The sequence below is a fragment of the Lissotriton vulgaris genome, chromosome 2_1, assembly GCF_964263255.1.
Source record: "Lissotriton vulgaris chromosome 2_1, aLisVul1.2, whole genome shotgun sequence".
Taxonomy (NCBI): Eukaryota; Metazoa; Chordata; class Amphibia; order Caudata; family Salamandridae; genus Lissotriton; species Lissotriton vulgaris.
This window is the reverse complement of record NC_141687.1, coordinates 122,217,182-122,235,955: the sequence shown is the minus strand read 5'-3', so window position 1 is coordinate 122,235,955 and position 18,774 is coordinate 122,217,182. Positions and strand designations below refer to the sequence as shown.

At 44.6% G+C, this 18,774-nt stretch overlaps 1 protein-coding gene across 2 annotated transcripts in view; it reads right to left on the bottom strand.

Annotated features, from left to right (window-relative positions):
- Window positions 1-14,882, bottom strand: part of LOC147729678 (3 beta-hydroxysteroid dehydrogenase type 7-like) — a 98,315-nt gene extending 83,433 nt beyond the window's left edge. Inside the window, exon 1 of one of the 2 annotated variants that reach the window (XM_086954563.1) lies at window positions 14,789-14,882. The gene's annotated coding sequence lies outside the window, so the exon portion shown is untranslated. The remainder of the gene's footprint in view (window positions 1-14,788) is intronic. The other variant, XM_086954564.1, reaches the window with a different exon arrangement.
- Between the last annotated feature and the right edge of the window lie 3,892 nt (window positions 14,883-18,774).

Below are 18,774 nucleotides of genomic sequence, written 5' to 3'. Positions count from 1 at the left end.
GGCCGTGTAGAACGGCTGTGTGCGATGAGGTGGTGGAGATGAGCGTCTAAACCCTAAAGCCCTGGCCGTAACCGTAAATGCCGAATGCCAAACGGACCCGCTACACCACTATACCGAACGAAACGGAATACATGACTATGAAAAGCTCCGTGAATTAGTTGAATACATGACTGAGAAAAGCTCCGTGAAGTAATTGCAGAATGCAGAATTGCAAAAAAAAAAAAAAAGACGGATGCCGAAGGGAATCACTACACCGAACGGAACGGAATACATGACCGAGAAAAGCTCTGTGAATTAATTGAATACATGACCGAGAAAAGCTCCGTGAACTAATTGCAGAATTGCAAAAAAAGACGGCGAGAACGGCGAGATCAGTGATCGACTAATGATCCTGCCTCATACCTGCCGTGGGTCCATCGGACGTCTGCTCCGAGAGCTAACGCTAGCGGTGAGAGCAGTGAGAGGCAAGCTATACGCAGAGGGGAGGTACTCGGAGCTTCAAAGCTCACGGAGTTCGTGGAGCAAGCTACGCAGGCAAGAGATCCAAGCATCAGCAAAAAGTGAAGTCTATTGTGAGGGGTGGAGCACGGAGGCACGAAATCCTGCATCGAGAGAAGGCTTCCAAAACTGGAGTGTAAGCAGGGCCAAAAGCCGGAGAGGAGCTAAGGCGCCGAAAATGAATACTACTTCGAAAGCTGCCGCGAAAAGGAAAGCAGCTGCTGAAGCTGCAGCTGAGAATCAGGAAGAGGACTTACTTCAGGCAAAGCAGACTCCCCCGGTAAGGAGACATCAACATGGAGGTAAAATTAAACAGGCAACCACCCCAATTATCGATATGTTAGCTAAAATGGGCAAAGAGAAAGACTTTAAAGTTGGTGTGGCGGTTGTGGAAAAGGGGCAGGAAAAGGTGGTTGCAGAATCCACAACAGGAGCGATTGCGGAGGGGAGGGGGGGAGCGGTCATACCCCCCAATTATACAGAACCTAGTGTGGAACATCTCATTAGCAAAGCAGAGACCAGTGACCCTGTCTCAAAAAAGAAAACATTAGAGGAGCAGGAAGGGGATGGTGAAAATACTGAGGCTGGAATTTCGAGTTCAAATAAAAAAATGGAAATGAAATCTGCAACTACTCAAGATGGTTTGGCAGATAATAGTGATAACATGGTGAACCATCCTGGCCACGAAAAGCTAATTGATAAGGATAAGGGCAAGGAGAAGCCCCCTAGCGAATGTTTCTTTTCTGTCTCAGAGGGTGGTGAGTGGTCAGAGGAGGATAGCTCAATACAGGAAGGAAGCTTTTTGGATTCAGAAAGTGAGCCTGAACACGATCCTGACCCTCATATGTCCACAGCTAGACCACCTGCGGCGATTAAAATCCAGGAGCTTAGCTGGGATCACTCGTCAGACTCTCCTCTACTCGGGAGCCCACACGGGGAAGCCGCGCAGATGTCCCTATTAGAGGTGATACACAAGGAGATCCTTGCATTCAGAAAGCAACGTAAAACTTGGATATTCGACAAGTAATTCCCCACCCTTCCTCAAGCGCCTTGGGACCCTCTGGGTATGTAGCGCGCTATATAAATTATTTGACTTGACTTGACTTGCTCATAGAGAAGAAACTCGCCAGGACAGCCGCAAGGCTCAGGCAGCTGTTAGGAAAATGCAAGGAGCTGTAAGGAAATTGTCTAAAGTGGCGTCAACCTAGGCGATCGAATGTCAAACTTAGAAGAAAGAGTGGTCTCAACGGAGGCTGAGTCAGCTGCAGCCACTACCAAGGTGGACGCCCAAAGTGCCCAGCTGACGGATATACAATGGAAGCTGGAGGATTTGGAGAACCGGCAAAGGCGGAATAACCTTCGAGTCCTAGGAGTTCAGGAGGGGGCCGAAGGGTCTGATGCGAGAGCTTTTGTTATCAGGCTCTTCGAGCAAGCTTTTGTTGATTTACCAGGTTGGAACTGGGCTGAGGAAATACAACGGGCACATCGCACTCCGTTCAAACCAAAAAAGCATGCAAAGGAAACGGACAAGCCTAGAGCTATATTGATATTTTTGGGCAATTTTTTACTGAGACAAGCAATATCCGAAAAAGCGAGACCAGATGCAAGAAAAACAGTAGGTGAGACATTGTTTTTTGTCAGACCAGATTTCTGCCATATAACATTCGAGAGACGTTGGAGATTGAGACAGTTGATTGTACCTTTTCAAGCTAAAAAGATGCAGGCTTTTCTGATCAATCCGGCGCAATTAAAAATAATTCACGCTGGCAGAACCTTGTATTTCACGTCTGAGGTGAAAGCTAAAGAGTATCTGGACTCTCAAGGGACATGAGAAAGATAAGCTAACGTGGTCGGATATATGGATAAGTCTCGTTAAGTTGGTCTATAGGCTAATCCACTATTTCCCCTGTATGGCACTATTGTTATTTGAAGTTATTGAAGTTATTTGAAGTGTGGTATGGTGTGCGGTTATCTTAAGCTATTTGGCTATTAAGTTGCAAAGTATTGGTTGTATATTATCCAGGGTATGGATTTTTTGAACGACTATGAGAAAATGTCATCTCCACCACCTCAATCGACCTTCCATCACATGCACAGACTAGGTCTGAGCGCCTTAATTGAGCGGGTGTGTGGGTGGTGGGCGGTGTTGGGGGTGGGTGGGGGTAGGCGAGTGGGGGTTGGGTGGGAGACTGCTGGAAAGGGAGGGGGAGGGCGGGGAGGGAGCAAAAAGAAAAATTAAAAATTGAGATGTTTCGGTATGCAAAGGTCTTTGGCATTAGTCAGAAAGTAAGAATAATCTTTGTTAATAAATCAAGGTTGTGTCTTCTATATTATCAGGAAAAGAAAACACTAGATTATGTCACACATTAAAATCTGTTCTATGAATGTCGCTGAGTTAAATGATTGGAGGAAGCGTCAGAGAGTGGGTCACTTCGCGAGGTTTAACAACCTTGACATCCTATGTCTGCAAGAGACACACCTACCCTGGGCTAGTAAAAATCTATTAAATATTAGGGGTTACGAGATACTGGCCTGCTCTTTACAAACCTCAATGGTCAGGGGGGTGCCTATTCTCGCCAAACACAATCTAGGAGGGGCAACAAGAGTGAAGGCAGATAGCTCAGGAAGATGGGCTATAGTGGAACTGACCATAGGCTATACTCTGTGTACAGTATACGGCTCAAATTTTGACGACCCGGAAGTCTTTGATATCCTAGAGGAAGAGCTGGTAGATTGGCCAACATCGATAAAAATGTGTGGGGATTTGAATGTCTCTGTTGATTGTTAGATCAATGTCATGTCACTCCCAAGAAGTTTTCTCCTTGATTACTGATGATAATCCGGATATCTTTTTCTTCACGGAAACTTGGCTGCATGATCAGTCCATGGCGGTTATTAATTTAGCCCTCCCCGTGGGCTACACCATGCACTCTCTCCCACGCAATGCTAGAGGTGGAGGTATTGCAGTTGCGGTAAAAACATGCTACCCCTGCATTTGGAAACCTATCGCCATAGCTGGATGCGAGAGTTCCCTTTTCAACATCTCGGTGAATTCCCACTTCACCTTCTTGGGACTATTAATTTACAGGCCTCCTGGTTCTGATGTCGCTTTTCGTCAAAGCCTCCCGGAGGTGATTTCTTCCTTAGTTTTAAAAACTGCCAACTTTACGATTATCGGCGACCTCAACTTGCATATGGATGCCCCACTCTCTAACTCGGTCCATAGCCTGTTAGCTGATCTCGAAGCGTTCCAACTGATTCAAATGGTACAATCACCGACTCATACAGGCGGCCATCTATTAGATCCCGTCCTGACGTATCTTGCTACGAATATCTCAGTGCTCCATCCAAGACCTATGGCCTGGACTGACCATCATCTGATTGAAATTCGTATCATCACTACCTTTTCTCCCTCTAAAAACAACCCCCCAGCCAGTTTCAGACGCCCTTGGAGAAACTTAAATTTAGAGCATTTTCATCAACTTTTGATGAAATTTCATCCTCTACCCCCTACTGAAGTCTCCCGCGGCTATGATAGCTTCTGTGAGTGGCTAAATTACTCATTAGATTTGCTTATTCCAGCCAAGTGGAGTAAGACTAGATCTAGTCCTTCCAGCCCCTGGTATGATGAATCCCTTAAAAAACTCAAAATCTCCTGTAAAAAAGCAGAACGCGCGTGGCGTAAAACTTATGATACTGACCTCAAGGCGGCCTACAGGGCTTGCACTAGAGTGTATCATCGGGCCATATGCGAGGCTAGGGCTGCTTTTTACTCTCAGGAGATAAAGAACAGCACAAACCCCACTAAGGTCATCTTCAGGGTGTGTAAGGACCTCACTAGCAAAAGGACTGATACTGCTGCTTTTCAACCTTCCATGACACACTGCGAGGACTTAGCCTCGTTTTTTGTCGAAAAGGTGGAGGCTATTTATAGGTCATTCTCTCAGCTTTCCATCATGGAGAATAGCTCTACATCATTGGTTCACAAACCACTGCTGATTATTCCCAGTCCGACTTTAGATGAGTTTGTAGCCTTGACGACAAAAGTCAAATCCGGCTCCCCGGACGATCCCATGAGACCCATTCAATTCCGGGAACTCGCTGAATGCGGCTATCCTGCTTTGCATGGTCTTATTAATCTGTCCTTCAGCACGGGTAGTGTTCCCAAGGCTTGGAAACAGGCGTCGGTTATTCCTATACTTAAAAAACCCGCCCTTGATCCTACCAAGCCTGAACACTATCGTCCCATCTCCCTTCTCCCCTGGCCAGCCAAACTAGCAGAAGCACATGCTAATGCTGTTCTATCATCTCACCTGCAGGAAGCGAATATTTTGGATAATTCCCAAAATGTATTCCGTGCAGGTCATAGCACCGAAACTGCCCTTTTGGCTGTGGTGGAGCACATCAGGAAACTGTTGGACCTGGGTCAGACGGCGGCGCTGATCCTTTTGGATCTCAATGCCGCCTTCGATACGGTGTCTCACCAGATTCTCTTACATCGCCTGATGGAGGCAGGAGTTGGAGAGGTGGCACTCGAGTGGTTTCGTTCCTTTCTTAAGGATCGAGCCTTCAAGGTCTCCACACCTCCTTTTGTCTCTGCTTCTCGCCCTATACTTCAGGGTGTCCCCCACGGATCGGCCCTTAGCCCTACCTTGTTTAACTTATATGTTCAGCCACTAGCGGAGGTAGCCCATAGTTTTGGTCTCTCCTTAGTGTCATACGCCGATGACACGCAGCTGGCGGTGGCACTTAACGGCGACTCCGACATGGATGCCCCCACCTTTCAATCAGCTTTAAAAGCTGTGGCTGGCTGAATGGCGAACAATCGACTTCAACTTAATGCCTCTAAGACCGAGGTCATTATTTTTGGTAGGGAAAGTGGATTATGGGGAGATCATTGGTGGCCTTCTGATCTAGGCCCCGCTCCTTCCCCCGTGACTGAAGTCAGAAATCTTGGGGTGTGGTTGACGACAAGCTCTCTTTCACTTCCCACACCAAACGCGTGGCTGGCACTTGTTTTGGCACCCTGCAGTGCCTTCGACCAATTTTTAAGTTTTTGGATGCGGAGACCAGACAGATTTTAGTCCAAGCTCTGGTTCTTACCAGGCTGGACTACGCCAGCTCTCTGTTTTTGGGCTTAAATCAGGCCGAGCTATCCCGCCTTCAGAGGGTCCAAAATGCGGCGGCTAGGATGCTTGTCGGCCTCCCGAAGTTTGTCTCGGCTCGCCGGACTATCCAGGATCTCCATTGGCTGCCGGTGGGGCAAAGAATTAAATTTAAAGCTCTTTGCTTAACTTTTAAAATTCTCAAATCAGCTTCCCCACCTATTCTTGCACAGACTATTCTACACTATGTCCCTGCCAGAGCTCTTCGCTCCGCCGGATCTAATCTTGCTATTGTGCCACGCTTTAAAAAATCCAGAATGGGCGGACGCTCCTTCTCAGTACTGGCGGCAGCCCTCTGGAACTCTCTGCCGGCCTCTCTCCGCTCCATCCCTGACTTGCTCCCTTTTAGGAAGGCACTAAAAACCTTCCTTTTTTCTACAACTTAGGCCTATTTCTTTTATCTTCTCTGATGTGTTGTGTTCTCAATTCTCCAAAGCGCCGGGACGCCCCTTGGCTGCGGCATCCGTGCGCTATACAAAAATTAAATAACATAACATAACATAACATTGGAATAGGTCAGGTAGTTACGCAGGATCTAAGCCAAAAGTGTTCAGGGCGCTTACCTCACTCATGAGATCACATGGGCTAGAAGATGTGTGGAATGTGAAACATCCAACAGAACCGTGTTTTACATATTTCTCTTTTCCACATATGAAATACGCCAAACTAGACTATTTCCTTCTCTCCTCAGATAAGCTCTGTAAAGCTAATATAACAAAACTACCCAAATATATCTCTGACCATAATCCTCTGATCTTAACCTGCGTAGTAGATAATGTTAAAAGGCGGCAAAAGAATTGGACATTCGAAAGAAAGCTTCTAGCTGAGATAGGTTTTTGAGATATATAAGACAATGGACAAAGGAATTGTATGAGATGAATCGGTACAGTGCCTCTCGCAACACAGTCTGGGACACGTTCAAGGCGTCTCTGAGGTGGGAGACAATAAATTGCTCAGCTAGATTGAGGAAGGAAGATAGGTTAAAGGTTGAAACTCTGATCGGGAGTTGGGCATAGTGGAAACACAACATATTAAAGAGATCGGGCAGGGGGCTGACGGCCAGGCAAGTTTAAATAGAATGATTACCATCAAAGCGGATTCCCAGGGGATAGCGACACAGAAGGAGTCTAGGGAATACCAGTCCTCAAGAGCGAATCGATATGAGACGGGGGAGCAGGCAGGAAGAGTGTTGGCACTCGTCCGGATCAGACAGGAGAGATCTAACAATCAGATCCCCAACATACGTGAAAATGGGATCGAATATACCGAACCGGAGGAGATTCTGAAAGTCTTTCAGACCTTCTATCAAAAATTATATGACGAAGAGGGTGGGTGGCCTGTACAGAGTCCAACACTTAAAGATGCTGGCCCAAAAGTGGATGAAAGAAGTAGGGAAATACTGGAATGTGATCTGACTCTAACGGAGGTAAAGATCGCGCTTCAGGAACTAGCTGCTGGTAAAGCAGCGGGACCTGACGGGATTCCCCTTGAGGTCTATAAGTGTCTAGAGGAGGAAATTACCCCAATTCTGCTGGATTTATTCAATGGTGTAGTATGTTCAGGGTTAATCCCTGAAACCTGGAAGGAGACAAACATCGTCATATTTCATAAAAAGGGTAAACCCAAGGATAATCCAGGATCCTACCGTCCGATTTCCCTCATTAACTCAGACACCAAACTATATTCCAAGGTGTGGGCAAAAAGATTGGGTGGGATCATTGGCCGATTGGTCTCCCCGTGGCAACATGGGTTTGTACCAGGCCGTGGCACCACAGACCATATAAGACGTGCTATAGCCCTCTTTGATGCCCATGATGCCAGGGGTGAAGATATGGCCATGATCCTTCTAGATGCTGAGAAAGCATTTGACCGTGTGACATGGGAATGCTTGTGGGGGATCATGGCCGGAAGAGGGTTTGGAAAGAAGAGTTTGAAGGCAATCAAGGCAATGTATAGTGACGCGATCGCGAGGGTTATGGGCCAAAGCTCTGAGAAGATAATAATCAGAAGGGGAACCCGACAAGGGTGCCCCTGCTCCCCGATATTATTCTCGCTGTATATAGATCCTTTGATCCAAAAAATCCTGAAGTCGGAACAGATCATTCCGGTGATACTCAATGGCCACACTACCAAACTCCTGGCATATGCTGACGATCTGGCTATAATTACAACAGCCCCCCAACAAGCAATGGCTGAGATATGTCAGTTGGCTAAGGTTTTCGGGGAACGGTCAGGGTATCGCCTGAATGAGGGGAAAACACAGATCATTTGTACGACTAATATCATCAAATCAGATCAAAGATATGTGGACTCAGCAGTATACCTGGGGATAAGGGTGAGCGCCAATATGAATAAGATCATATCTGATAACTATCTCCCATTGATTTTTTTTTTTTAAATATGTTTTTATTGCAGAATTATTGACAAAACATCGGGATAAGTCAACCATCATATCCACTACATTACGAGGCACTATGCGTTGTTAAAGTAGTACACAGCCCTTCAGCCCACATCCCGGAGGCCGGGTGGCGCAGCAACAAGTTCCAGCAAAAGGTCGCCATGTGCACCTCAGAGGGATTTCTGGTCAACAACATAATTAAGTATCTGCTTTTATACCCACCAAATTCCCCCCCCCCAGTCACCACCTGATAGAATCATTCCCTCTGTGCGGCGACGCCAGGACCTACAGAATCTGTGTTATCAGGTCTCCGCTAGTACACTCCTATGTCGACCATCTGTTAGTGCTTAACAACATCTACACCATGGGAACCCATGTGTATCGCCCTGCGCCCCTCTCCTGTAATTACCAGCTATACATCCCTTCGCCGGCATCCCTCCTAATCCTATCGGGGTAACCTAGTAACGCCCCTACTCCCCTCCCTCCCTAACTATCTCCCACTGATAGAGTCAATTGAAAAGGAGCTCAAGAGGATCGACGTGTTACATCTATCATTGATCGGTAGAGTAAACGTTCTGAAAATGACTATGTTCCCGAAGCTGCTCTACCTGTTTCGCGCCATACCGCTGTTATTGGAAGAGGGGACAGTTAGGAAGATTGAAGGAACATTTATCCGTTTTATCTGGCATTAGGGGAAAGTTAGAAGGTCGATTGCACGTATGTCTCTACCACTTGAAAGGGGTGGCCTGGCGATGCCCAATATCAGGCTATATCACTGGACTTGTTTGTTAGTACATATGAATATATTGTTTCAACATGATTCAGGAACAGCAGAACCCCCGCTTGACGTTCAAGCTCTCCCCACTATATATGAGCTTTTAGTAGGTAGGAAGGCAGTGGGATTGTTGATGTGCGAGGTCGAAAGAAGATATTATAAAAGAGCCAGATATAAGATTTTGATGGGTGCATGGGGAATTTGGAAGTTGGTAATGAAATTCTTAAACATTCCCAAAATTCATGCTAATATTGACTTATGGAAATCGAACATCTTTTCCCATCTAGGCCAAAACATAAATAGCCGTAGTTGGAGGGAGCTGGGAGTTAAGTGTCTGGGTGATGTTATATTAGCTGACGAGATACTTGGCTTTAATACACTGCAACAAAAATTCGGGCTCCCATCTAGTCAATGGCTATTATATGTACAATTGGCTCAAACAATTAGATCATTTAGGCCTAGGCTATTACTCTTGTCGAGCTCTCCAATAGTGGAATATCTGAAAAAAGGAGGCAGCAAGATTAAAATATGCTACAATAATCTTCTGCAGGAACTAGAGGATGATACCGTGTCGAAGTGGTTTAACAACTTTTTGAGACAAAGAAAGCAGATTACTATGCTAGGGCAGTACTGCTCGGAAGAAAGGGAAGTGCAGTCTGGGGTACCTCAGGGCTCTAGTCTGAGCCCTATTTTATTTAATCTTTATATGGTCCCACTGATGGAGCTTATCTCCTCCTTTGCCATCAGCTCAATAGCATACGCCGACGACACCCAACTAGTCCTAATTCTAGATGAGGACACGGCGATTGCTGAATGTGCTCTTAAAGACTGTCTGAAGGCCACTTTTGAGTGGATGAATAAAAATCATCTGAGAAATTTCTGTCTTCGCGGTGTAACACCGCGAAGACAGAAATTTTACCCTTTGGTAAAAATAATCTGTTCTCCCCCGAAACCTGTTGGCCGACAGCAGCTGAGGCGCCGCCTAGTACTATCACGGCGGCTCGAAACTTAGGAATCAAATTCGACGAGACATTATCCTTCAAACAACAGGCTAGTGAAGCAGCAGGTTCGTGCTTCAATGTAATAAAAGGTCTCAAAAAATTCTTTACTTTCCTTCACTTATCAGCCAGACGAACGGTAGCAGTGGCACTAATCATATCCAGGTTAGATTATTGTAACAGTTTATATGCAGGGGCAAACAAAGCAGCCCTACATAACTACAAATGGTCCAACATGCTGCGGCAAGGCTAGTGCTGAAAATGCCTAGGAAAACTTCAGCCTCCGCAGCACTTAATATGCTTCATTGGCTCCCCATCCAAAAGCGGATTTTGTTTAAGGTCTTAATGATTACGTTTAGGGCCTTTCATAAACGAGGCCCACATTATCTGTCAAAAAAATTCATTCGCTATCACCCCCGTCGTGATCTAAGATCGACAACAGCCAATTTAATGGTTGTCCCAAAATTCCGGCTCGTCACGAGAGGAGGAAAATCCTTAGCGGTTAGAGGAGCCAAAGCCTGGAATAAACTCCCCCACCACATCCGGGAAACTACCTGCAAAAGCAAATTTAGGAAAGCTCTTAAAACCTGGATCTACAGCATGGCAGACACAACCTGCATTACCCTGGTCTAGAATCTGATCGCCAATGTGAGCATTACAACTCTCACCATCTGGAATACACAAGTCAAAAGCGCCAAGATGCTCTTCGGAGTGATAGAGCGCTATAAAAGTTCCACATCACATCACATCACACATATGGAAAAAACAGAAACCATCCTAGCTCAAAAACTTGGTGACCCAGATGTGGACCTAGATCGAGCCCTAGTATTAAATAAAAAGATCTTCCGCTCATCAAATTTAAGGGCTCAGCACTATAAGGCACTTTTTAATTGTATTTTACCCCATCAAAATTGTTTGCCTGGAGAGTGAGGGATAACGATAGATGCCCAAGGTGTAATTCAGGACCTGCAGACTTACTCCATATGTTTTATAATTGCCCGAATTTAACACCAGTTATTAAGGAGATACAGGTATTTCTGGAGGGGTTGCTAGGACAGAACATCGTTCTATCCTCTTCGGTGATCTTAGTGGGCATGGATGGGAAATTGAAGGCAGAAGGTGGGGCGGAAGCCCTAGTTTTTATATCTGCTGCTATATTACGTCTATCAATCTCAGCCGGATGGAAAGACATCTCTGCTCCCACCTTCCAACAATGGATCTCAACGTTCTTAGGAATGCAAAATATTGAGGAGTGTTTATATGATTTGAAGGGGAAGAAAAAACAGGAATGGGATAGGAATATATGGGCCCCAGTCAGAAAATGGAGGGAATCTAGACACTGAAAATATAAGACGAACGTGTATAGGGTGGTCTGGTTCTCACGTATCCGCTGGTCTATTGTAGTCTATTGTAGTATGTGTTTTAATCTTGTCTGTATCCACTTTTAGTCAAGTCGATTTCTCTAAATGTTTTTTCTACTGCCTATGTATAGTTGATGATGTCTATATTTATTTTGATTATTTATTCTGATTGTGTAATGATAATGTAATGAATTACTATATGCAACGAATTTGTATACCTTAAATGCCTGAAACTTCTCAATAATTTTTTTTTTTATTTATAAGTGTTTTTATGTAGTACAGGCAAAGCACCCAGGGTTGCAGATCACTTTATATGAGAGTAGTTCAAAGGTTGCACATCACCTAGAAAACAAATACATAATGGCTGAACATAAAGTAATACGGAAAATGAAGGATCTGGGCTAGAACTTGAATCTTTCATATATTATTCATGCAGAGCAGTGGTGTTGAATTAACAGGCTCTTCAGATCGATTTGAAACATTTTCCTAGAAAGAGGTGGCCCTGACAGCTAGTGGAATTGAGTTAAATATGCTGGGATCACTTCCAGAGAACGATTGTGAAAGAGAACCCTTCTTTTTTAAAGGCCAGAGTTTCAAGCTGAAGTGGGCAGACCTCTGAAGGGGTCAATGGCTGCCTGAGATAACCAGCTACTGGGACAGAAAGTTCAGGGTCTCAAAGTCCAGTGCCTTGCGAGTGAGGCATGTTAAGTTACAGAAACGATTGCCTCTATGGGAAGCCACTTTATTTGGATTGGCAAGGTGTGATGAAACTTTATTGCGACTGTGTCCGATCAAGCGGTGGCATACAGTGCTGCTTCCATAGGGATCAGTTGCAGGTTGGAAATGCCTGTGAGAATTGATTGCCTGTAGTCTAACTTCAAGAGCATGAGCGTTGTGGACCACTTATTGAAATCTAGGCCCGGGATAAAATGAGTCATTCCTACAAGATATTTTTTTTTAAACTATGCTCCTACAGATAGTGATATTATGTGAGCTTGCAGCCTGAGGTTTTCAACTGAGATTAAACCAAGGGGTTTGGGCCCATCTATAACTGAGCATCTGCAGTTCAGAACAGAGAGGTCATTGGGCTAAAATCTCAGCAGAAAAGTAGATTTGGGGTGTGGTGGGATGAAGAAACCCCTTCATACGTGCCTTTACTTTGAGGTGATATTGTGCCAACCATATTGACTATTCTCCAGGATCTAGGACAAATGTCCAGCATCTTACACAACTTATTTTCCATGTTAAACTGGTACAAAATGTTAGATTGGTAAAAACCCGTGAGAAAGGCTCCATGAACAGGTTGAAAAGTATAGCCCTGAGGATTGAGCTTGAGCGACTGCTTTTTGGACCCGAAAACCTTAGTTTAATGTACTGACACTGTTCCTCTAGCATGATAAGAACCATTTGAGGACTGTGATATTCGGTCCCCCCACCCCCCTCTGCTGATCCTTATGAGAGTGGAGTGATCAACAGTGTCTAACTATGGTGAATGGTCAGGAAGATGAGAAGACAAGCAAATACAGAAATATTGTGATAAAAACAGTGTCCTAAATATTGTTTACAAAATACTGACCCATGGGATGTAAATTTTCTCTAATTAGATGATCTTATTACAATGATACTCTGGTACCACACCACATGCAGGAATTAGTTATCCTTGTTGAGAATCTTCAATTCATGATCAACTATTTTTCGGGTAGGGCCTCTGTGGTGTATCCTCACCTGAAATTAAGCATGACTGGAGTTCGTCAAGGAAGTTTTTGTCCACTATGATAAAATTGAGCTGGGTCTCCATGCAGCTCTCGTGCACCTTAGCTAAGAAGAGTAGGTCAGAAGATCTGTCCAGTGTCTTTTTAGTAGTTGTGAGACATGGCCGAATTTTAAGCAGTCTGGGAGTGTACTTTGTGGGGAAAGATGTTAATCAGGTTTATTAAATAGGATTTGGCATCTTTAGGGTATAAAGAAACGGCAGGGTTTAATTTAACTTCAGAATAGGACCTCAATCAGTCACCACTAACAGCACAGTACCAGCTGTTCAATGTCAAGAACATCTGGTAATAATTCCCATTTCACGCAGTCGTGATCCTGATGAACGCACTGGTCTCTTGTGTGCTAAACGGATGCAACCGCCATGTCCTCTTTGTTGGAATACCCCTCAGATCCAGCTCAGAGAGATCCCCTTCCTTTCTGAGTTTGAGCGAGACCTCATGTCACAACTCCTGCCTCTGGAACGTAAAGCGCCCTCTCCCACTCAACGTACACTAGTATGTAAGTATAAACCTATCTGTAAATATGACTTGCAAAGCATGCATTTTTGTATTAAACCCACCAAACCTCATATATCATCACAGCGTCTTCATGGTATCTACCAGTATGGAAAGAAGCCCTTATCTACCACCTGTGTAGCTTTGTGGAGCACTTTTTTGAGAAGACCATTTTAAGTTTTTTGTTGTTTTTTAAATAAAATAATATAAACTCAAACACTCATCTTTAGCCACTCACAGCTATTTCAACATACACGTGCACACACACACACACACACTCACATAACCACTGTCACAGAGATAACTACCAACAGAAACCACAGCTGCCATTGTATCCACACAGTCACACAGCACATGCAGACACAGTGACACACAATCGTACTCAGAAATAGGCAAACACACACACAGACATATATAGGCACACACTGGCACTTACCCACACGCAGACATACAGTCACAATAGAAAGGACACCACCCACAAAAACAAACCCGGTCAAAGATGCATTGACAAACACTGACGCATGTCCACTGAGAGTCACAGCCACGCAGATATGTACTCACACATGGAAACATGCTGACACACACAGACACATACCCTCAACACAGGTATCAACACTTAAGTACCCAGAGAAGAAAAACAGATATGTGCACAGATACGCAGGCACAAGATACACAGTGGCACGAACAGCAACCTGGTTGTAAACTAATATCATCACAGTGATACAACCCTGCTGTTGGGCACACGTGAAAAGCGTTGTTTTCTGCAATTCTATGGTTTTCAGCATTAGTACAGCTGCTCGACCCGGAGTGACAGCCACACACTGAAAGATGTAAAGATGACGTCTGAAAAACATAACAGGCTCCGCCTTTATAAATTATGGTGCCTCTGTTTACACAAACTGCAGACAGCGCTGAAACTGTAAATGTACGCTGCGTAAATATGCGCAGAGCGACCGCACAGTGCGCCGCACTACCCCAAACACCTGCCCCGCAGCCTGCCAGCACACTCTGTTTTCTAAAATCCGCTCTGACCCGCATGCTGGGCCCTATGTGTTCCGTCTCATGTTTCAGATGTTCTTGTCTCTACAATTAAGCAAACACTTGCCAATCTTGCACTGCTTTTTTGAGCTACTACCCATTTTCAAGAACATAAAATTAAATAAAATGAGATCAACAAATATAATAACTATAGCACATATAATAAAAATGCACGGGAAACGTAAGTGTGAATTTTGTTTCGAAAAATAAGTCCCACATTATAGAAAATAACTTGTTGAACTGTTTAACCCCGGCCGCCTGTCAGATATAAACATATAGTGAAGATACCTTAACGTAAAACAGAGTCCCTCGGACACTCCGCCCCGTGCTGCTCCTTGTCTCTCAGATACTGTATAAACTGTCTGTGTAATAGGAAAAAGAGACCCTTGAACCGTCCGCCATCAGCCACGGAAGCACGTGGGAGGGGCGCGCGCGCGCTAGTCCGAGAGGCGCGATTCAACACTGGGTCAGCGTTGGATTGGTAACACGGACATTCGGGCAATGCCCGAGGGGCCGGTGTCCGAGTTCTGCTGTGGGCTGCTTTTTTTTTTTAGCAGGGGGAGGGGGGGGGGGGAGGTCAGCATTTGGGCGCTGTGTCTATTGTTCGAATACAGGCTCAGCCAGCGACCCAGTGGGTGTCTGAGTGGCCTTTCTAGAGGCAGATGGGCGATCATCACCTCCCTTTAGCAACAAGCAGAGGTGTCACTTTCTTTCTCTTGCTCGCCGGCCCATTCATGTCTGCACATACTGAGCGGGGGCAGGGGGCCTGAGTAGAAGTGGCCTCACCTGTTTCACCAGTGTAAACTAACGCATGCATATCTTTACACCTCTCCTAAAGTTTTTTTTTTTTATAAGATTACACCAAAGCAGTGATTTGAGGAGTGATTATGCAAATATGGGCCGATTTTTGTTTTGGCGTGCCCGGGCCGATTTTCAATCCCAATCCAACCCTGCACTGGGTTAATATGTCAGCAAATCCGCACCTTTCTTGCTTTCTAGGAAACTAAAACTGAGTGTACAGCAGTGAGCCAGGAATATACAACCCCAGCTAAAAGCACCGAGTGTACACAGGCCCGTAGCCAGGGACAGATCGTTTGGAGGGTGGGGGTAAAGAGGTGGGGAGGGATGCTGGCCCATAAAGATAACTATAACATAAAAGAGGTCTTGGGTGGACACGGATGTGACTTTCCCTACAATAACTTCAAAGAAAAGACAATATATTAAGATGCTGAAGAATGCAATACATTTGCCAGCATTTTTTAAAGTGCTCCACTTTGACAGCTATGCATGATAAACGATGCCCTCAAAAGCACAGTGAGAAAGGAACAGTGAGAGCCTGTGGCGAGACTTGCATCAAATGGTGTTTTGAAAGCACTTTTAGACAGTGACTAGAATATGAAGGCAAGTATACATGGGGTTGTGTGCAGGGGCGGCTCCTCCTTGGGGGCGGAGGAGCGTCGCCCCACTGCTTTCTCACAGTGCGAGAAGCAGAAACATAATATAGTGTTATAGATAACATTTTATGTTTCTGCTTTTTGTACTTCGAGAAAGCAAAAGGGTTTGGTTAGGGGTGGGTGGGTGGCCCTGCTTGAGGGCAGGGGGGGAGTGGCTAGTCCAATGTTGCGGGCCCTGACTCTTTGGTAGAACCTCTGGGGCGACCAAACCAGTCATGCACACTCTCCCTTTTCTCCATGTAGGCTGCCTACATGGAGAAAATGGCCTCCTCATAGACGCCTCTGGGGTCGGTGTCCCAACCAATCACAACGTTACCATTGCAGTGTTGCGATTGGCTTAGGGAAGGAGAGGGAGGCTGCCTGCTTCCTGTTCCTGCGGAGGCAGGAAAGCAGGAGCAGAGCAAGAAAAGGAAGTGGGACCCGAGAAAGGTTACGTTTTATTATTATTTCATTATTATTTAAACCCCCCTCCCCGCACAACCCCTCCTTCCCTCACAACAACTCGTCTGTCCCCCCTGCAGGACCCCGCGCCAGTCCCCCCCCCCCCCCCCCCCCCACCCGTGAGCCATGCCAGCTGCAACTGGTTGTGTCTTCTCTGTCAAGGCACCTTTGTGGAAATGAGTGGCAAACGCTGCATTTGCAGGCAGATTTTTATATAAATCATTAATAATAACTGGATGGGTGTGTCACATGTGTGAGTACACAGATACAGTGCATACAAAAATGTGCTCCTGTTTTGAGTCAGCACTGTTCTAACTGCAGGGCCGCGATTCTTTGTTAGGGCTGAGGCGCGTCGCCCGACTGCCTCTAAGCAGTGTCACCAAAGGAAAAATACAATGGTAATTACTCTAGGCTATTATCATTTTATTTTTTCCTTCTTGTGGCAGTTTCACAGGCGGGACGGGGTGGGGGGCAGCTCCACTGACAGAGGGTAGGAATGGTTTGCACACCCTAAAGAGCGGATGAATTTTTGTCTGGCCCTCTAGGGCCAGCCACACATTCATGCGCACTTTGCATGTTCTCCATGCTGGCTGCAAAGCTGAATCAAAATTAGGCTGCCTTGTCTTTCGAGAGTAGGGGCATTCAGAAAATGCTTTGACGGCCTCCTAAGAACACCTTCGACCCCCTGCACTAATATTTTTGAAGCACCTCTGGGACTCTAAATCACTAGGAGGGAATGGCGGTGATCCATTTTGTAGCAGACCCTTGCTCTGTAGTGGTGTTTTACTCTGGCTGCCGGCAGAGTGCTTCCACACTGACTGGGCTGGTAGCAGGCAGTGCAATTTAAATATTGAAGCAGGCTCAAACAATAAAGAGCCTGTCATCTCCATCAAAAATGCAGCAGGACCCTCTTTCTTTACTGGGACGGCAGAAAGCACATGGCCTACCTGAAGTGCTCAGGTATTTGTGCGCTTAACAAATTTTCTAAAATAAATAAATGAATAAAATAAACTATAAAGGTGCATTCTGTGAATGTATATTGGCTGAGTCAAAGTTCTGGTTAATATTGGCAGGGTTCAGGAATTATTTCGTTTGGGCGATGATAGGCTGCTTTATTGTCTCAAGAATAAAACTTAGGAAGACTTGCTGATGAATAGCTGATAAAGAACTCTGTTGTTTAGTTGGTATTTGTTTGTCCTTTTCCTCCTGGTCCAAGTGTCTATGTTCTCCCAGGAAATTCCACAGGCACAGTCTTTGTGTCCATGCATTGATGTCCCTATATCCTCATGTACCAGTGACCTTGTGCAATTTTCAGTGCCCTTATCAATGACTCTGCTTGTCTGCATCCCCAAGTTCCAATATCTGAGTCTCGATGGATCACTGACAGAATTTCGACCTCATAAATATCGACCTACAAGAATATCGAGTCAACAATATCGAGGGCAAAAATATCGACATCCTATCTACAACATGGTAAGTACAAAAATATCGAAAAAATAATATAGATGTAAAAAATATCGATGTTAAAAATATCGATTTTTTTCCTTTTAATATATAAACGTAAAATTAAGTATATAACACTAATAAATAAAATATACATATTTAAAAGTATCTAATAATGTTTAAAATTAATAAATAATACATATATATTAATAATACATTAATTAAATATATACAGTAAATATATAATATATATGTACTGAACAATAAGTATTAATAATTATTTTACTAATTTATAAATTAATAAAATATATTCTAAATTACTAATACATTTACAAACATAAAACAGTAACATAAATAAAATGTAAGTAATATATAAAATAAAATAAACATTTAATTTTTTTACAATTAATTATATAAAACGTTGGATAGCGTAAGGGTAAAAATTACTATTCCTACTCCAGAGAGTGCAACAGTAGGGAAAGCGTTTGATAGCGTAGGGGTAAAATTACTATTCCCACTCCAGAGAGTACAACAGTAGGGAAAGCGTAGGATAGCGTAGGAGTAAAAATTACTATTCCCACTCCAGAGAATGCAACAGTAGGGAAAGCGTTGGATAGCGTAGGGGTAAAAATTACTATTCCCACTCCAGAGAGTGCAACAGTAGGGAAAGCGTTGGATTGCGTAGGGGTACAAATTACTATTCCCACTCCAGAGAGTGCAACAGTAGGGATAGCGTTGGATAGCGTACGGGTAAAAATTACTATTCCCACTCCAGAGAGTGCAACAGTAGGGAAAGCGTTGGATAGCGTAGGGGTAAAAATTACTATTCCCACTCCAGAGAGTGCAACAGTAGGGAAAGCGTTGGATAGCGTAGGGGTAAAAATTACTATTCCCACTCCAGAGAGTGCAACAGTAGGGAAAGCGTTGGATAGCGTA